This window comes from Ornithorhynchus anatinus, chromosome 12 (assembly GCF_004115215.2).
Source record: "Ornithorhynchus anatinus isolate Pmale09 chromosome 12, mOrnAna1.pri.v4, whole genome shotgun sequence".
Lineage (NCBI taxonomy): Eukaryota > Metazoa > Chordata > Mammalia > Monotremata > Ornithorhynchidae > Ornithorhynchus > Ornithorhynchus anatinus.
The window spans coordinates 4,971,636-4,992,697 of record NC_041739.1 but is presented as its reverse complement, the minus strand read 5'-3'; the positions used below and the strand labels follow the sequence as shown (position 1 = coordinate 4,992,697).

The 21,062-nt window shown below is 43.5% G+C and overlaps 1 long non-coding RNA gene across 1 annotated transcript in view; it reads left to right on the top strand.

The window, feature by feature from the left end:
* LOC103169982 overlaps positions 1-20,598 on the top strand; it is a 56,133-nt gene extending 35,535 nt beyond the window's left edge. The window contains exons 2-3 of the long non-coding RNA XR_003763204.1: positions 6,370-6,512; positions 20,469-20,598. This is a non-coding gene — a long non-coding RNA (uncharacterized LOC103169982). The remainder of the gene's footprint in view (positions 1-6,369; positions 6,513-20,468) is intronic.
* The last annotated feature ends 464 nt before the right edge of the window (positions 20,599-21,062 follow it).

Below are 21,062 nucleotides of genomic sequence, written 5' to 3'. Positions count from 1 at the left end.
TGGATGTTTGACTCCTCGGGGAAAAAACATGTTCCCATTTTGCCCCTGCCACCCACAAGCAGCTGGGTTAAGGAGATATGGGTGTCTTTATGTTTTATACATCCCTGAAATAATTGCTTTGATTTTATGAGATAATGAGGCCTAGTGGATATAGCGCAGGCCTGGGAGTCAGGAGGACCTGGTTGCTAATCCTGGCTACACCACTTGTCAGCTGGGTGACTGTGGGCAAGTCACTTCACTTCTCTGTGCCTCAGTTCCCTCATCGGTAAAATGGGGATTAAGACTGTGGTCTTAATTAGGTCCTCTCCCAGATTAGGTCCTCTCCCAGACTTCTCCCAGATTAGGTCCTCTCCCAGATTAGGTCCTCCCCCAGACTTCTCTATCACCGTGGATGGCACGACCATCCTTCCCGTCTCTCAGGCCCGCAATCTCGGTGTCATCCTTGACTCGTCCCTCTCGTTCACCCCACACATCCTATCCGTTACCAAGACCTGCCGGTTTCACCTCTACAATATCGCCAAGATCCGCCCTTTCCTCTCCACCCAAACGGCTACCTTACCGTTACGGGCTCTCGTTATATCCCGGCTAGACTACTGTGTCAGCCTTCTCTCTGACCTCCCTTCCTCCTCTCTCGCCCCGCTCCGGTCTATTCTTCACTCCGCTGCCCGGCTCATCTTCCCGCAGAAACGATCTGGGCATGTCACTCCCCTTCTTAAACAACTCCAGTGGTTGCCTATCGACCTCCGCTCCAAACAAAAACTCCTCACTCTAGGCTTCGAGGCTCTCCATCACCTCGCCCCGTCCTACCTCTCCTCCCTTCTCTCTTTCTACCGCCCACCCCGCACGCTCCGCTCCTCCGCCGCCCGCCTCCTCGCCGTCCCTCGGTCTCGCCTATCCCGCCGCCGACCCCCGGATCACGTCCTCCCGCGGTCCTGGAACGCCCTCCCTCCTCACCTCCGCCAAACCGATTCTCTTTCCCTCTTCAAAACCCTACTTAAAAATCACCTCCTCCAAGAGGCCTTCCCAGACTGAGCTCCTCTTCCCCCTCTACTCCCTCTGCCATCCCCCCTTTACCTCTCTGCAGCTAAAGCCTCATCTTCCCCTTTTCCCTCTGCTCCTCCACCTCTCCCTTCCCATCCCCACAGCACCGTACTCGTCCGCTCAACTGTATATATTTTCGTCACCCTATTTATTTTGTTAATGAATTGTACATCGCCTCGATTCTATTTAGTTGCCATTGTTTTTACGAGACGTTCTTCCCCTTGACGCTGTTTATTGCCATTGTTCTCGTCTGTCCGTCTCCCCCGATTAGACCGTAAGCCCGTCAAACGGCAGGGACCGTCTCTATCTGTTGCCGACTTGTTCATCCCAAGCGCTTAGTACAGTGCTCTGCACATAGTAAGCGCTCAATAAATACCATTGAATGGACTGTGAGCCCCAGGTGGGACAGAGACTGTGTCCAGCCTGATTAGAGCTTAATACAGTGCCTGACGCATGAGGACAGACCACTCAATTTAAAAGTCATCAAGGAAGTAACATCAAAGCAGTGCCACACACCACCTTCGTAGAGTCCAGTGGCCCGAAGAAGCCATCTGGGTTCAGTTGCCTGGACTGTCACTAGTAGCCACGCTCCAGTTGGGAGCATTGGAAAGAAAACCAAGCATGAATCCAGCAGGAGGGTTTTTCACTGGTTCACTGGTTTCTCATCAACTGCTGGTCGGTACAGTTGGGCTTCAAAATCTATTTATTTTCACTGAAATAATCTTGCATGAAGGAACGGGTTTTGAATGACTTGTGTGATACCTCTCCAAGCACCAATAATATGGATACCTTGAACTAATCCTGGTATCTTTAGCTGAGAAACACCGTGGCTAAGTGGAAAGATCCCGGGCTTGGGAGGCAGAAGACATGGGTTCTAATCCCTGTTCCGCCACTTGTCTGCTGTGTGACCTTGGACCAGTAACTTAACTTGTCTGGGTCTCAGTTACCTCATTGGGAAAATGGGGAATAAAAGTGTGAGCCCCACATGGGACAGCCTGATTACCCTGTATCTACCCCTGCGCTTAGAACAGTGCTTGACACATGGTAAGCACTTAACAAATGTCATCATGATTATTATCAGGAAAACCTGAGGATTTCTGAATTAAAGAAAACCTGAAAAAATAATGACAGTAATAAAAATGATGGGATTTATTAATTGCAACCTCTAAGAGGGAGGAAGAAGAGGTATTTCATCCTCATTTTATAGATGGGAAAACTGAGGAACAGAGTAGCAAAGTCACATGTCCCAGGTGATAGAGCAGGCCAGTGGAAGCAGTGTGGTCTAGTGGAAAGAGCACGGGCCTGGGAGTCTGAGAACCTGGGTTGTGATCCTGGTTCTGTCAGTTTCCTGCTGTGTGACCTTGGGCAATTTACTTAACTTCTCTGTGCCTCATCTGTAAAATGGGAATGCTATCCTACTCACTCCTGCATAGTCTGTGAGCCCCATGTGGGAAAGGGACTGGGTCCAACCTATCAAACTTGTATTTATCCTCGTGCTTACAACAGCGCTTGATGCAAAGTAAGCGCTAAACAAATACCATAAAACATAAAAAACCAACAGCAGTGGAGCCGGGACTAACGAGTGAGACAGAGTGAAGCAATTTGATCAGCCGTTTCCATATCAAAATGATTTAGCGGAACATTTGATTAATATTATCATCATCAGTCGATCAATGAGTACATACTGAGCACTTACTGAGTGTGGGAAGCAGCGTGGCTCAGTGGAAAGAGCACGGGCTTTGGAGTCAGAGGTCACGGGTTTGAATCCCGGCTCGGCCACTTGTCAGCTGTGTGACTTTGGGCAAGTCACCTAACTTCTCGGTGCCTCAGTTACCTCATCTGTAAAATGGGGATGAAGACTGGGAGCCCCACGTGGGACAACCTGATTCCCTTGTGTCTACCCCAGCGCTTAGAACAGTGCTCGGCACATAGTAAGCGCTTAACAAATACCAACATTATTATTATTATTATTATTATTATTATTACTAAGCACTTGGGAGAGCCCACTGGGGAGCAGGGTGGCCTAGTGGATAGAACATGGGCCTGGGAGTTAGGAGGGCCTGGGTTCTAAGGCCAACTCCACCAATAGTCTGCTGTGAGACCTGGGATAAGTCACTTCACTTCTCTGCGTCTCAGTTAACTCATCTGTCAAACGGGAATTAAGTCTGGGAGCCCTATGTGGGACCGGGATGGTGTCCAAACTGACTCACTTGTATCTACTCCAGTACTTAGTATGGTGCCTGGTACATAATAAGCACTTAAGAAATACCAGAAAAAAGAAAGAAAAGCATGACTTCGTGCCTTTGTGATAGGCCCGCTAGTTACTTTTTGTTTGTTTTCAAAACCTCGGCTTTGAACGACCTTTAATTACGAGACTTTTCCACTGGGAAGGTCGAACTCCTGTATTCTCTCTCTCTAGATCCTTAATAACCAACCTATTGTCTCAAAAGTTGCTCCGGTGAACCCCTCCCGAAAATGGAGTTTTGTTTCCATTTTTAAAATTCCGAGAGAAGACAGAAAGCGCCATTCTGTACGAGCACTGGGGACGGAACAGAATGTGATGCCGTACCCTGAAGAAACTCCCTCTGTATTGTAATGCTTTTTATCCACAGATGTTAGTGGAAAATTGATATAATGGTGTTCCTTGTGAGTCTACAAGAAACAAACAAAAAAAAAAGCATTTAAAAAGTAGAATGGATGTAATTGTATGTGATAAATGAGCCTGGTGGAATTATGCTAGAAACCCATGGGGAATAATTATCTATCAATGGCACCTGCAAAAGAATTATAAGCAGCTGCAGAATTTGATTTTTGAGGACATATGTACTGACACAATCATTCAAAAGAAAAGAACTGGTAGGTTGCTATTGAGAAGTGAGAAGGGGCTGGATGGAGGGGAGAATAAGAAGGAAGGGATTTAGGGGTAGTGATTTTGGAAGTAATCTGGTGAGCCACCACTAGAGATGTAACTTTTATCGTGGAGAAGATTAAGTCTGCAGGCGCCAGAATAATAAGAGACAAGCGGGATGCTCTTCGGAAGAAGAATAGGAATAAAGGAGTAAAGCCACTGTTCTTTAATCAGGAGCCAGAGGGGAAAGTTGGATTGGCTCTTGCCAAACAGTGTTGCTTAGTGGAACGATCACGGGTTTAGGAGTCAGAGGACCTGGGTTCTAATCCTGACTCCGCCACGTGTCTGCTCAAGTCATTAGCTTCTCTGGGCCTCAGTTTCCTCATCTATAAAATGGGGATTCATTACCAGTTCTCCCTCCTATAATAACAATGATAATGATAATAATGGTGTCGGCAAAGGACACACTATGTGCCAGACACCGTTCTGAGCGCTGAGTACGCGGCAAGGTGGTCAAGGTGGATGCTTCCATATTCATGAAATGATTCCTTAACTTTACTCTAGGTCGCTCTAGCACATGAAGAAAGCTGTTTTACCCTAATGCCTTTTGTAAATAATATTTCCAACACATTTTCTGTAATGATGCCAACTCGTTCCTACCACTATCCCTGGATTGCTTGACGTGGGAGTGTCTGAGGGTTACAGCAAATGTTCTCATTAAAAAAATAAAAAAATAAATAAAAGCTTGAACATCAAGAGTGGAAGTAAGAGAGAGCAAATAAAGGAATTATAGGTTCCTTAATGGTTGTGTGGAGCAGTAACAGGCTCCCACAGTCTAACCGGCCTCCTTCATCCTCAGAGATGTCATTCAGTGGAGAAAATATATCAATCTGGAAACTTTCCATATTAACCCTTAAGCAGTGGAGAATTAAACACCTGCTGTACTTAACTTTTTTTTATTTTTAATTTTCTCTCTAAGAATGCGCTATCAACAACTCTCTCAGAATCAGGCGAGTGAAAACCAGAGCTTGGGTGGTGCTCTAGACTTTAAGGTCCTCATGGGCAGGGAATATGTCTACCAACTCTGTTGTAGTATACTGCCCCAGATGCTTAGCACAGTGCTCTGTACACAGTAAGTGCTCAACAAATATGACTGAGGAATCGATGGGTTGTGCGTAGGGGGAAATAACCAGGCCAATTCAGGTCCAATCCCGACTTCTCGTTTCCTCCATTATTTTGTTGCGCTGTACTTGTCAGTTGCATTATCGTGCTTAAAGATTTGCACGGGTGTACTTGTCAGTTGCATCCCTCACGGGGCCTTGACTTGAAGAGAGGCACCATTTCAGTTATGGCAGTGTACCACGTTGGTCTAGCCTCAATAATTGATTCCAAGTTTTCAACTGAGATGCAGCATGATCCGCGGTTTTGTTTTACTGTGTCCTTAACACGTTCCCTCTGCCCTACCTGGTTTCAGTTTCCCAAATTCAGCTTTCCATCCACCATTTGTTTGGGTTGGATAGTCCTAATCATCCCCCTCACTCAGCCTGCTAGGCATGACGTGTTCAATCAATCAATCAGTGATATTTATCGAGTGCTTACTGCAGACAGAGCACTATGCTACTACTAATGGTGGTATTCTTTAAGCACTTACTATGTGCCAGGCACTGTACTAAGCGCTGGGGTGGATACAAACAAATCTTGAGGGACACAGTCCCTGTCCAATGTGGGGCTCACTGTCTCAATTCCCATTTTACAGATGAGATAACCGAGGCACAGAAAAGTGAAGTGACTTGCCCAGAGTCACTTAGCAGACAAGTGGGAAACAGCATAGAGCATAGACCTGGGAGTGAGAAGGTCAGGGGTTCCAATCCCTGATCCACCACTTGTCTGCTGTGTGACCTTGGGCAAGTCACTTCACTTCTCTGTGCCTCATTTACCTCAACTGTAAAATGGGAATTGAGACTGTGAGCCCCACATGGGATAGGGACTGTGTCCGACTTGATTTGCTTGTACTCACCCCAAGACTTAGAATAGTGCCTGGCACATAGTAAATGGTAAACAAATGCCATGATTATGATGTGGCAGAGCTGGGATTAGAACCCATGACCTTCTGACTCCCAGGCCCGTGCTCTTTCCACTATGCCATGCTGCTTCTCTATTAAGCGCTTGGGAAAGTTTACTCTAACAGAGTTGGTGGACTTGTTCACTGAGTTGAGCAGGGCTCCGATGCCGGGAGACTGATTCTTTTTCCAGAACTTCAAGTGCTCATCTACCTCCGGAATTCCCTGTTTTTCATTCCCCGAGACTCAGGAAGGCTGCTGGCAAGAGATTTCTGCACTGCAGGCTGGAAAGCAAAACTTCAGTAGTCCAAATGTTTTATTGTTCTCCTAAACAGCAGATCAGCATTTTTTTTCTGCTAATGGCAGCATTGTGACTATTGCTATTTCACACGGTTATTTTCTATTCCTTTATGCCCCCAGAGACCATCCATTCGACATGGTCTACCTATCTTCGAATCAAGAGAGACGTAGGAGGGGAAGGATGCGAGCCTCAGCATTTGGGAACGCCAGCCCCTTCAACATCAACGTGGAGTCTATCTGACCTTGGAAAGACCAAATGACAGGTCTCTTCAGCTGTTTACTTTCATTAGGAAGGCAGTGCGATAGAGGGGAAAGGGCATAGGTGTGAGAATTGGAGGACCCTGGTTCTAGTCCCAGTGGGTGACTTTGGGCAAATTGTTCAATTCTCTGGGCCTCAGTTTCCTTCTCTTTTAAATGGGGCTAAATAAACATAATCCCATAGCTCTGAGGAATGGTGGAAGGACAACATATACATTTGTTGTGTGAATGTACTGGGTAACCTTGGTTAAGTCACTTCAGTTCTCTGGGCCTCAGTTTTCTCATCTGTGAAATGGAGGTAATGAATATTTTCCCTGTCCCTCAGGAATGGTGGAAGGACAGCATTGACCTTTGTGATGTGAATGCACTTACATAAAAGTGTTATGTAAGATAAAGACTATTTTCTCTTTTCCCACTCCCTCTGTATCGCCCTGATTTGCTCCCTTTATTCACCCCTCCTTCAGCCCGGCAGAACTTATGTACATAACCAGAATTCATTCATTTATATTAGCGTCTGTCTTTCCATCCAGACTATGAGCTCATTGAGGGTAGGGAATGTGTCTGCCATCTCGGTTGTATCATACTCTCCCAGTGCTCTGCACACAGTAATCGCTCAGTAATATGATTGATCATTATTATTATCATCATCAATTTATTATTAACCAGGTGTGATGAACACCTCTTAAATCTTAACTGGACCATTCCCATTCTTGCCAAAGCCCACTTTGGTTTCCTAAGGCTTCAACATCCTTTCTTCAGAAACAAGCCCAGCTTCAGAAGTGAAAAATAGTTCTTCTGAAACTTTAGCCCAAATCCATCATTACTCGTGTCCTAGGAACAGAAAGCTCTAGAGGTTTGAGGGCCATTTTAACTTCCCATTTGGAGAATTTACTTTCCCCTGGAGAAATTGGCCGGCTTCATAGGAAAGTAAATGAAAACAGCCCCAGATCCAATTATTCCCCAAGCCGGTCTCCACATGCCAGCCCTCCAGAGAGGGACTGAGAATGACTCCGTGGGGAATTTCTGCCCCCCGACCCCGGGCCGGGAACCTTTGACTGAAAGACAAGGGGATCCGACTGTAAGCGTGGGCTGTTCTCTCAGAATACAAATCCCACTTTTCACCCTGCAAACCTGGTTGTGAGGAGGTGTTTCCAAAACCATGGGCACTCCGGAGTAGTTCAGGCTCTTGTTTGAAGATGTTATGTTCCCAACCCGTCGATCCGACTTCTAACTGCCAGAGTAACTGGTTCAGAGAGTGGAAACTCCTTGTGAGGAAAGAAGGTGTCTTCTGTTCTTGCTCCTCTAGGCCGGAAGCTCGTTGTGGGCAGGGAATGTGTCTGTTGTAATAGTCATATTGCTAGTATGGTGCTCTGCACAAAGTAAGAGCTCACTAAGTATGATTGATTGGCTGACTGATTCTTTCCCAAATGGTTTGTACAGTGATGTTCACGTAGAATTGCTGGGGAAATTCCATTATTTCTACTACTGAAAGTATTTCCTGGCATTGGGTCCTTTTCTTATAATAATAATAATAATAGTGGTATTTGTTAAGGGCTTACTATGTGCCAGGCACTGTTCTAAGCACAGAGGTAGATAAAAGATAATTGGGTTGAGCACATCCCTGTCCCACAAAGGGCTCACAGTCTTAATCCCCATTTTACAGATGAGGGAACTGAGGCACAGAGAAGCGAACTGTCTTACTCAAAGCTACACAGCAGACAAATAGCAGAGTCGAGGTTAGAAACCAGCTCCTTCTGACTCCCGGGTCCGTGCTTTAACCACTAGACCACACTGCTTCTCAAATTGCTTGCATTTTATCTTGAATATTAGCATATATTACTAAGATGATGTGTTTACTCAGGAATAAATCAAAGGCCATTTAGTATATGAAATTTTAAATGAACTGACACCACGTCCTTGATCTAAGAGTAAGGCAATTTTTATTTTGATTCCGGATGAAACTATCTTTTGCCATCTGGAAATGGATAGTCTCCTATGATAACTGTATGCTACTCTAAACGTATTTAAAGACTCCAGGCTATATCCTGTCTTTTCCAGTTTATATTTCACCCAGCTGTCTGGATCATTCTTCTACAAAATCATTCCGCACACATCTCTCCCTTCCTCCAAGACCTTTCATTCATAGTATTTATTGAGCGCTTACTATGTGCAGAGCACTGTACTAAGTGCTTGGAATGAACAAGTCGGCAACAGATAGAGTCCCTCCCGTTTGACGAGCTTACAGTCTAATCGACGGTCTAACCTCCAGACAGTCACCCATCCATCTCCACATCCAACAGAAACTCCTAACGGGAGGCTTTCAAATGGACTTCTCTCCCTCCTAGCTCACCTCGCTGCTCTCCTGCTACAACAGGCACACACCCGTCACTCATCTGATGTCAACTTACTCCCAGTACCTCGATTTCATCTCTCGCATTCATTCATTCCTTCATTCATTCTTTCATTCCTTCATTCATTAGTATTTATTAAATGCTAACTGTGTGCAGAGCACTTGGCAAGAACGATTTGGCAACAAATAGAGACAATCCTTCCCCAATGACGGGCTCAACGTCTTGATTCTATTTATTGCCATTGTTCTTGTCTGTCCGTCTCCCTCAATTAGACTGTAAGTCCATCAGAGGGCAGGGACTGTCTCTATCTGTTACCGATTTGTCCATTCCAAGCGCTTAGTACAGTGCTCTGCACATGGTAAGTGCTCAATAAATACTATTGAATGAATAGAAGAGGGGAAACAGACAACAAGACAAAACGAAACAAGTAGACAGGCATCAATAGCTTCAATATAAATAAATAGAATTAATAGAATAACAAATATGTACGTATATCTACAAGTACTGTGGGGCGGAAGGGGGATAGATCAGAGGGAGGGAGTTGGGTTGATGGGGAGGGGAGGAGGAGAAGGGGGGGTGCGCTCCGTCTGGGAAGGTCTTCTGGAGGAGGTGTGCTCTCAGTAAGGCTTTGAAGGGGAGAAGTGTGCTAGTTTGGCGGACGTGAGGAGGGAGGGCGTTCCAGGCCAGAGGCAGGACTTGGGCCAGGGTTCTATGGTGGGACAGGTGAGAACGAGGCCCAGTGAGGAGGTGAGTGGCGTCAGAGGAGCAGAGCGTGTGGGCCGGGATGGAGAAGGAGGGAAGGGAGGTGAGGTAGAAGGAGGCTAGGTGATGGACAGCTTTGAAGCCAAGAGTGAGGAGTTTTTGCTTCATGTGAAGGTTAATAGGCAACCACTGGAGATTTTTGAGGAGGGGAGTGACTTGCCCAGAGCTTTTCCGTTTCGAACCCATCCTCTTGCCTTCATCCTCCCTCTGACCTGGAGCTCCCTTCCCCTCCATATGCAAAAGACCATTCCCTCTCCTCCTTCGAAGCCTTTTTAAAATCCCATCTCACTGAGAGGCCTTCCCCAACCAAATCCTCATTTTCCTGACACCCACTCCCTTTGAGTCACCTACTCATTTGGATCTGTACACTTTAAGCATTTGTTATTCACCCCACCCTCAGCCTTATAACAATTATGTATATAGCTGTAATTTATGTGGGCTGGAAATATGTCTACCCCAACTCTTTCTTACTGCACTTTTTCAAGTGCTCAGTACAGTGATCTGTAGACAGTTAAGTGCTCAGTAAATGCCATCAATTTTTCAGGAAAATTTTATTCAGTTAGTTGTTCATCTTTTTTTTATATTTGTTAAACGCTTACTATGTGCCAGCCACTGTACTAAAGGCCAGGGTCCCACATGGGGTTCGTGGTTCTAATCTCCATTTGATAAATGAGGAAGCTGAGGCATAGAGAAATGAAGTGACTTGTCTGAGGTCACACAGCAGGCAAGTGGAATAGCGGGATTAGAACCCAAGTCCTCTGACTCCCAGGCCTGTACTCTTTCCAAAAGGCCATGTTGATTCTTACAAGGGTATCACTTTATTCAGGAAGGTTAAACTAGATGGACAAATAAGAGAGTACATCTCGCTTATTCATTGTTTCCCAATCAACCCATCTCTAGATATAGACCTCAACCTTGGTGTCTTAACATCAGAGACCAGCACAGTGTTTTCCATCATGACAGAAGAGGTGACAGGTTGGAATATTGCTTATGGTAATATAGCTAACTGCTGAGTCTTTTAAAAAGCTCTTGAAGATTGAAATGTTCTCAGCCCAGTTCTTACCTTGGTCCCCAACAAAATAAAATTAAAATTATAATCGCGGTTCACCATTATCACATGCATCATCCTCCTCACCATATTACCATCATTATCGTCACCACGCTCGTCATCCTTTACCATCATAATCCCTCCATCCAGGGCTCTCAGCATCTTGATCAAATTCTCCAGTATAAGCCCCATGTGGACAGAGAATGTTTGGCTCTTTTGTGTTTTATTTTCCCAAGCGCTTAGGATAATGTATAGCAACAAGGGAGCTACACGCTCCTTGTTGGCAGGGAATGCGCATGCCCACTCTTTTGTATTGTACTCTCCCAAACACTTACAGTGCTCTGCACTCCATAAGCCCTCAGCAAATACCACTGATTGATTGGAGCTCAATAAATACTATTATGACAGCTCAAGGATCGGCCCATCTAAGACATGTGGTATTGGTTAAGATCCCTATGAGTTCTCTGTGGGCGGGGATTGTCTCTATTACTATATTATACTTTCCAAATGCTTAGCACAGTGTTCTGCACATAGTAACTGCTCAATAAATACGAATGAATGAATGAATAAATGCAATCAAATGAATACTAAGTGCTGGTATTGATCCAAGATACACAGGTCAACCCCAGTCTAAGTAGAAGGGAGAACAAGTATTGAACCCCCAAATTACAGATGAGATAACTGAGGCTCAGATATGTGATTTACTCAAGGTCATAGTGCGGACAAGTGGTAGAGACGGGATTAGAACCCAGGACCTTCGACACCCAATCTGATGCAAAGACTTGAAGGGATCAGTTCTTTGGTGTTTCATTCTCCACAAAGTCAGTCGGTGTATTTGTTGAGCACTTACTGTGTGCAGATCACTGTACTAAGCGCTTGGGAGAGTACAATTAAGCAATAAACTGATCCATTCCCTGCTAGAACTGGACACAGCTTCTGTTGGTCCCCTGGTCCTGGCGAGCCCAGACTAAACCCAAGTTGAGGGGAGGGCCCACTGGGTTTAACGTCTAAAACACTCATCGGTCTCTTGGTGTAAAAGAATGAACTGCTATCTTTCTGGAACTCCAGCTAGAAACTCAGAACATCAGCCATTCATTCAACCGTATTTATTGAGCACTTACTATGTGCAGAGCACTGTACTTGGCCATCCATCTTGCCCCTTGACGTTTATTGAGCTGAAGAAATGGATGAGAGTTAGAGTTAGGGTTAGATTTAGGGTTAGGTTTAGGTTAGGGTTTGATGGGTGATAAAGTCTGAACCATTTTCTTTTTTCCTCCTTCAAACCGTTCCATGGTCAGAACACTTTTCACAAGTTTCCTGAACTTTGGAGTGGAGAAAACTTTTCTGTGATTAAGAAACCACCTTCAAAACTAATCCAGAATGGGTTCTCTCTTGTGTCTAGTCCCTTTCTCTCTCTTCCATATATATATATATATATTTTTAAAGCTTTCATAGAGAGGTTTCTAACAGGCTGTCATAGTTCATAAACTATCTTTTCCCCCCACACAATGCCGAGAGTGGCTCTTTTACAATGCAATCCACACCGGAAAAGATTCCAATCAGTTAAAAAAGTCATAAAGTGAGCACATCAAAAATGAAATTGCTTCTGAGTTGAGGAGAAATATTTCGTAAAAGCTCTCGGCATTCATTTCACCGGAAGAGTCAATGGCCTGGCCCAGCTAATCAAAATGGCTGCCAGCTTGGTTTGAAGGGACGGTAAATACTCCGTCAGTGTCTGAGTGGATAGGGCTGCTAGTAATAATAATGATGGTATTTGTTAGTATTTATTGTATTATTATATTTAGTATATTATTAGTATATTTTTGCCATTGCAGATCTGCTTCTATACACCTACTCTGGCATTCTCTGAGGGGGTCTTTGGTGTCATCGCAAACCTACTCTTCAACTTACTATTCAAACCCACCCAGCAATCAATTTTAAGTTCACTGTTGTTTTCATTCTTCTAGGTAATCTTATTTAATTAGGCCGCTCTCAGTCCTTTCCCAGACTGAAGTTCCACAGCTGCAGATGGCATAAAGTCCTCAAGATTCGAAACCGCTGCTTTTGTTTCAGAAGCCTGCAAACTTTTCAGCGATTGCGTTATTGTCTCTCAAATTATCTTGCCAATAAATAGGTCCTATTTTTTTCTCCCCACTTGGGGCTGCTTTTTGTGGAGACTTAGGGTCTCAAGAGGTGATTTTCAGGCATTGGAAGGGAAAGTGGGATGATGAGTTATGAGAAAACAATTGTGGGGGTAGAAGAAAAAGTTACAATTATCATCGGGATAGTCTTCTACCCCATCTCTTACTCTCTTTAAAGCATTCCCTCATCTCAATGTCCTTTACATCTTGTGCGTGACACAGAGGGGATATGTTTGCCTCAGACACTGTGGCCACAAAAGCCGTCGCCAGCGACGATAGCGGTTTCGATGATAAGACTCTGATTGTGCTCAAGGGCTTTATTCCTAAGGCTTCTTCCACCGGGCGGTGGATACAACTCTTAAATCAGAGATGCCCCTTTCAACCTTGGCAGTCCCCGAAGAAATGCTTTTCAGGCCCCACCTTCCATTAGCATTCCCCTTCTTAACGAAGGAGACTTCACCTTCATAGGATTATAATTATTCATGAAATTTCCCACAGCACATATGAACCATGCAAATCATTTTTCAATTCCATTTTCGTGCTAATGTGAGGTAATATTGCAATCATGCAGACTAGAGTTTACAAAGTCACTGGCCTGATGCTCGCACCATCGGTGTGTGTGGGTGTGTGTTTGCGAGGGGAAGGAAGGAGGGTTAAGAGGATGGGTCACCCTCACGGCCATAAGGTTGAATCAACATCAGCGGCCAGGGAAATGCCAAGGAAGGCCAGGCAAATCCAAAATGTTGGGTCTTGTGGCTCTCCAACCAACGCTGACTCTCTCTGGTCTGCGTGAAATCTCAATTACCGGAGATGAGCACATTCCTTGGCATCAAGCTTGTTTCCAAGCTTGATTGGGGATTAAGATTATGAGCCCCACATGGGACAACCTGATTCCCCTGTGTCTACCCCAGCGCTTAGAACAGTAATAATTATTACTATTATTCCAAAATAACTTCTTTCACAGTTAGGCACTGATCAGTTGGAAAAATCCCATAGTTCATCTTAAATAGAAACGAGCCGTGGAATCGAGTGCTCTGGGTACATTTGTGCTTCTTGACCCCTTGTTTCCTCTCATGAAACTAAGCTGCTCTGATTGGTTGATTGACCGATTGAATGACCGGCCATCTCTGGCCTTAGAAATCAATCAATCAATTGAATTTATTGAGCACTTACTGTGTGCAGAGCATTCTACTAAATGCTTTAGAGAGTACAATATAAAAGAGTTGGTAGAAATGTTCCACGCCCTGAGGAACCTAATATTGTTTCTCTGGTAGAAAGGATTTTAAAGAATAATACTTGAGTGCTTACTCTGTGCCAGACACTGGGGTAAATATCAGTTCAGGCACTATCCCAGCACCACATCACAGTCTACGTTGGAGGGAGAATAAGAACAGTTTACTATCCTTTCCACTGTCATCATGACGCTAAAGTGGAGACTAATAACGGTAGTAAAAATGACATATTGCAAGCTCCTTGAGGGTAGTTTGGTAACGCTGTTGAATACTCCCAAGAGCTCAGTACACTGCTGAGCACAGAGTAATTGGTCAATAAATACTACCAATCAATTGATCAGTATTGAGCATCGACAAGCAGTAATATGTTTTACTAAGGGCTTGGGAAATACAAAACAAACTAGTGATGCATGTCCTCAAATAGCTTCTATTGATGATGATGATGATGATGATGATTTGTTAAGTGCTTCCTATATGCCAAGCACTGTTCAACCCACGTCCTTCTCACTCCCAAGTCCTGGCTCTATCCACCAGGTCATGCTGCTTCTCAGGGTATAATTCTCTGGGTATATAAGCATATCAGACATGCCAGCTAATACGTGGATATAAGTGGTTTTTAAATTAAACAAGCTATTAAGAAGAATGGAAAAAAGTCACATCTTTCCTATGGCTTTGTTTGGATTCCTTTGGTAAATCAGGTTACTGAGTGGAATTGTTCAAGAAACACTGCCCTCCTAATATACAACAACAGCATTTGCCTGAATGCCGAGAAAATAAACAAAGCACAAACGCTTTTATGCATTTCTTTTCTAAACAGGAAAGGGGAGTTTGGAAGAAGCACTTGAATCGCCCATCAGAAAAACTCCCTGGAGAGTTTGGGAAATTTCCATGGTTTTATTTTGGTATCTACCTCATCCACTGCACTGAAGCTCTTTTAGAGTAGGTGTCTTGCCCACTATGTTCCTTCAAGTATTTAGTAATAATATCAGTTATTTATGGTACAGAACGGTGCTCTGCTCACCATAAGGGCTAAACATTATTATTTGATAGCTTGATTAGGACCAAAGTGCCTGGTCATAAATCTCCAACTGCATGGCAAAATCCAATAGCTGGAATCCAAACCCCAATATATCATTTCTATATTCACCACTTCCCTATCCCGTTTTCTTGGAGTGGAAAAGGAGCTACTTTTAACCAGCTACTAAAAAACCTTTGTGGAAATTTGCATTTTTACCCATTTAGACTCCCCAGACTGTACTCGATCAATTTCCAAAACAGGAGGATTCAACTGGAGTTGGTGTTCTTGATGGAGAATCTTAAATCAGCAATGAAACTAGCACTTTTTTCTATTTGTCAGGACTTGGGATTGTGGAATGGGTTTGCCAAAAAACAAGGATTATGACAGCTCCCACATTCCTCCTCAGTGGATAAGTGATGGGAAAAGGGATGTCTAAACTTCTAATCTTGACTCCACCACTTGACTGCCTTGTGGCTATGTGTCAGTCTCTTGATTTCTCTGTACCAAATTTTCATCATCCGCATACTGGGAATTAAATATTCATTCTCTCCCTCCATTAGATTGGGATCCCCACATGGGACAGGTGTTGTATCTGTTTTGATTATATGTATCGACCCCCAACCAAGCCCAGTGCTTATCACATAATACATTTTTAATAAATATCATAATTTTCATTATTATGATGAAGACCATGATGATGATGATGTGGTGAGAACACTAATTTATTTCCGTTATCCAAGGAATAAGAGTCTCGAGACTGTGAGATCATTGTGGGCAGCCAATGTGTCTACTACCTGTTATATTATACTCACCAAAGAGCCTAGGACAGTGCTCTGCACACAGTAGTGCTCAATTAATGTGATTGATTAATTGATTTCATTTTTCTTCCAAAGGTTGACCCACCACCACCTAACTCACCCTGCCAAAAGCTTCTAAACTCTGAAGCTCCAAAATAGATGGACAGTTTAAATCAGTGAATCCTGATTTCAGCCAAAGAGAGTCCATGGGATGAGATTGGGAAAAAAAAAAAAAAAAGTTCTGCTTCTGAGACAGCTTCTATTTTGGAGAAACTTTCCAAGAGGCAAAGGTTTAGTCGATGATTATACACGACAAACACTGTTAGCCTGTCAATAATCCTCCAGAGAAATTCCAAGTAGAAGGCTAGGGCACACAAGGAGCCCTCAATTGTAAAAGCTCAGATCCCTGTCAGACCAAAATAGACCAAAGCTCTCGGAGGAAAAATCTCCTTTCCAGTGAGTAACCTAATATTCCATGAATTCGGACCTAAAGATTGCCTAGATGCTATTTACAGAAGCCATATGGAAGATATTAAATGGCATGAACAACAGGTTTACAGGTTATAAAGGCCTGAGGTAATGAATGATTTTTTTTTTTTCTTGTAAATTAAGAAAAAGCAAACCTAGAGTAGCTGATCTAGACTGTAAACTCATTTTTGTGCAGGGAATGAATCTGTTTATTGTTGTATTGTCTCTCCCAAGCACTTAGTACAGTGTTCTGCATACAGTAAGTGCTCAATAAATACGATTGAATGAATGAATATAATCCATCTATTCCGTTATGTAAAGCAAAAGGTGCAAGCAGGAAGAACAAAAGAACCATGGTTGAATCTACACTGGAAAAAGTAGTAATAATTTGAAGAAGAAAAAACACAAATTCTGATTTTTAGCAACTGAAATATTTGCAACATAAATGTTTGTATGGATCAGATCTATGCCATTAGGTTCCCGAAAGGAGCAGATGAAGAGGGACATAATCAAAATTTGCTTGGATTTTGGGAATGCTTTCTAGGGCATCCTTAAATTGGTTCAGGAGTTGTCAAAATGGCCATTTCCATTTGACCCTTTCAGCTTATTTTTTTACCCTTTCCCTTTCTAAAAAGAACGTAAGAACAGAATCAATCAATTCTAGATCACATCATCCATTAAGTCCAAGATTTTGCCTCCATCGGTGGCACCCAAATTCTTGAGGAATAAACATCTTAGTGTTTGTTAATCAATGATATTTATTGAACACTTACTGCGTGCCAAATGCTTACTGTACCAAATGCTTACTGTACCAAATGCTTCAAGAAAGTACAGTTCATTAGGGTTGGTAGACCCGTTTCCTGCCCACAACGAGTTTACATTCTGGAGGGTGAATTAACCACCTATCATGTGAAAAGCACAGTGCTAAATACTGGTAGAAACTATGCAATAGTTGCCCTTGCGATAGCCATGTTAACAGTTAGAGAAGAACCGTTTAACATACCTTATATTTTCTATCCCTAACTTTTTAAAAGCCCATTTTGAATGGCTTGTTCGTAAATTAATCCCCTGTTGATGTTTTTAGCCTAAACCATTTTCAGTGGTGCCAGATTTCATATACTCACCTCCTGACAGGTGAAGAATCATTTCCTTTTGTTAATTTTGGCTTCTGGCTTCGACAGCACCTCGTCCTAATGGTGAGAGACTCGGGGGGCTGGCAATTCTGCGTGTGCCTTGACCACATATGTCAAGGTTTTGTTGACTTTAATCAGGTCTCTTCGTGGTCAGGGTGTTTCTAGGCCAAAGAGTTTCACTCTCTGAATCTTGGGCAATAAAGTAGAAATAGTCAACCTATCGGCTTTATCTTCAGGATTCAAAAGAGAGAGCCCTCACTCTAGGCTTCAAGGCTCTCCATCACCTTGCCCCTTCCTACCTCTCCTCCCTTCTCTCTTTCTACCGCCCACCCCGCACGCTCCGCTCCTCTGCCGCCCACCTCCTCGCCGTCCCTCGGTCTCGCCTATCCCGCCGTCGACCCCTGGGTCACGTCCTCCCGCGGTCCTGGAACGCCCTCCCTCCTCACCTCCGCCAAACTGATTCTCTTTCCCTCTTCAAAACCTTACTTAAAAATCACCTCCTCCAAGAGGCGTTCCCAGACTGAGCTCCTCTTCCCCCTCTACTCCCTCTGCCATCCCCCCTTTACCTCTCTGCAGCTAAAGCCTCATCTTCCCCTTTTCCCTCTGCTCCTCCACCTCTCCCTTCCCATCCCCACGGCACTGTACTCGTCCGCTCAACTGTATATATTTTCATTACCCTATTTATTTTGTTAATGAATTGTACATCGCCTCGATTCTATTTAGTTGCCATTGTTTTTACGAGATGTTCTTCCCCTTGACGCTGTTTAGTGCCATTGTTCTCGTCTGTCCGTCTCCCCCGATTAGACCGTAAGCCCGTCAAACGGCAGGGACTGTCTCTATCTGTTGCCGACTTGTTCATCCCAAGCGCTTAGTACAGTGCTCTGCACATAGTAAGCGCTCAATAAATACTATTGAATGAAAATGTAATTTTTGAACACAATGTTAACAACAACAACAATGATAATAAAGTAACAATAAAATTACTAATGGATAATAACTGTGATATTAGCTAAATGCTTACTATGTGGTACTAAGTGGTAGAGTAGATGATTATGGTAATAGTGTAGATGATTATAACAATGATGAGAGTTAATAATAATAATGGAATTTATTAAGTAGTTCTATGTGTAAGGCACTCTACCAAGTGCTGGAGTGGATACAAGCAAATCGTGTTGCATCCAGCCCCTGTCCTACGTGGGGCTCACAGTCTCAATTCCCATTTTACAGATGAGGACACTGAGGTCCAGAGAGGTGAAGTGATTTGCCCAAGGTCACATAGCAGACAAGTGGCGGAGCCAGGATTAGACCCCATGACCTTCTGACTCCCAGGCCCGTGCTCTATCCACCACGCCAGGCTGCTTCTCTATATTACAATCCAATCCAATCTATCCCACCACTCAAAACAGTGCTTAATACATAATAGCACCTTACAAGTTCAATAGTAATAACAATAATGATTTTTACCAAGATGCATAGGGAATAATCTCCCATATTGATCACCAAGTATTAATCAACTAAGGAATCCAGTCCTAGAATCATATAGCGATGAAGCTATGTATTGATAATTAGTCATTATGAAATAAATGATTTTTCTTTTGTACATTTAGAAATATTTTTGAAGTATAGGAGAAGATATCTTGGGCTAAAAGAGTAGAGATCTTGCAAATAAGCTGACACCCTGAAAGCAAAGACCTACTGAAATGGGGTTTAGAGATCTCTAAGTACTTTCCAGGATGAAGGGAATGGAAAAATGAGGGAGTGCGAGGGTTGAGCTTAAGTCTACTTTGAACATTTGACAAATAAAAGTGGGATCTCAAAGTGGGAAAGTGCTATGTGAAATAGTAGCATTAGAATTCATTAGCACAGTTGGGAAAAAAAGCCAAGAGGGTTATTATTTTATCTGGAAATCCCTGAACTGTGTCTTTTCTTATAATAATGAATATTTATGGTACTTAAGTGCTCACTAGGTGCCGAGCTCACTGTCTTAATCCCCATTTTTACAAATGAGGTAACTGAGGCACGGAGAAGTGAAGTGACTTGCCCAAAGTAACAAAGCAGACAGGTGGTGGAGCAAGGATTAGAACCCAGGTTCTTCTGACTCCCAGACCTGTACTCTATCCATTAATCCACATTGTTTCACAATCACTGATAGCAGAAGGCATAGGGAAGTGACTTAGTCTCTTTTATTTGCCCAGGCACTAGGGATAGCAGCCATCAACTTGCCCCCTCCTACCTGACCTCGCTTCACTCCTTCTCCAGCCCGGCCCGCACACTCCGCTCCTCTGCCTCCGCTCACCTCCTCACTGGGCCACGTTCTCACCTGTCCCGCCGTTGACCCCCGGCCCATGTCCTACCTCTGGCCTGGAACGCCCTCCTTCCTCACATCTGCCAAACTGGTAAACTTCCCCCCTTCAAAGCCCTACTGAGAGCTCCCTTCCTCAGGAAGCCTTCCCAGATGAGCCCCCCTTTTCCTCCCCTCGTCCTCCCCTCCCCTTCGCCCCGACTCCCTCCCTCTGCTCTACCCCGTTCCCTGCCCCACAGAGCTTGCGTATATTTGTACATATTTATTATTCTATTTATTTTCTTAATGAGGTGTATATATCTATGATTCTATTTTTCTATTTTGATGCTATTGATGCCTGTCTACTTGTTTTGTTGTGTTGTCTCTCTCCCCCTTCTAGATTGTGAGCCCGTTGTTGGGTAGGGATCGTCTCTATCCTTTACCGAATTGTTCTTTCCAAGTGCTTACTATGATGCTCTGCACACAGTAAGCACTCAATATGATTGAATGAATGAATGAATACTTTTACTATATTTTCCTGCACACAGCAAAAACCAAGTGCATTGTGGAGCACACAGAACATTACAGGGTCCCGCACCCAGAAGGCGATCACTATAGTGTCATCACTACGATACAGTGAACTGAACAAATTTCATCGACGACGGTTTGTTTAATTGGGTTTTGAAAGGAACTTTTGACACTCATTTCCTGTTTCCTCCTTCACCCCTAGGTTTCTTTCCCTCTCCAGAGTGATGAAAAGGGACCAAGAAAAAATGCAGAAAAGTAAGAAAATGACTGACCAAATGATCAGGCCTGGATGCAGATGGAAGACCTAAAAGGATTAAAAAAAAAAAAAAAAACACAAAAAAACAAAAATCTCCAAAAATGTTCGGAGCCGTCCTACAGGTAGAAATTCAACCTGTTTTCTTTTTTTCCCCAGTTGGTTTCAAGTGCATCATTTACATTTGAAAAATCATTATTCAAAATCTAACACCTCCTTGAGAATATTTTGCTAATTAAGAATTTGCATTCAAAACCAGAAAAAAGTAGAAAACCTAATAGTCTCATTATATTTTAAATCCAACTCAATTTACTTTCCAATCATTGATCCACTTTCTTGGACATATCCAATCAGGCTTTTAAGGAATTGTGAGAAATCACAGTTTTGATGATAAAATGTAATAATCAAGCCTGATTAACAGGTAAACTCCAGAAGCAACACATTGTAAATCTCAAGATAAAGAGAAAAGAGTGAGAAACAGAAAACTGGGTCTAGGTTCTGTACTCATTATATGATCATTTCAACCTCGAGAATATCCTTAGC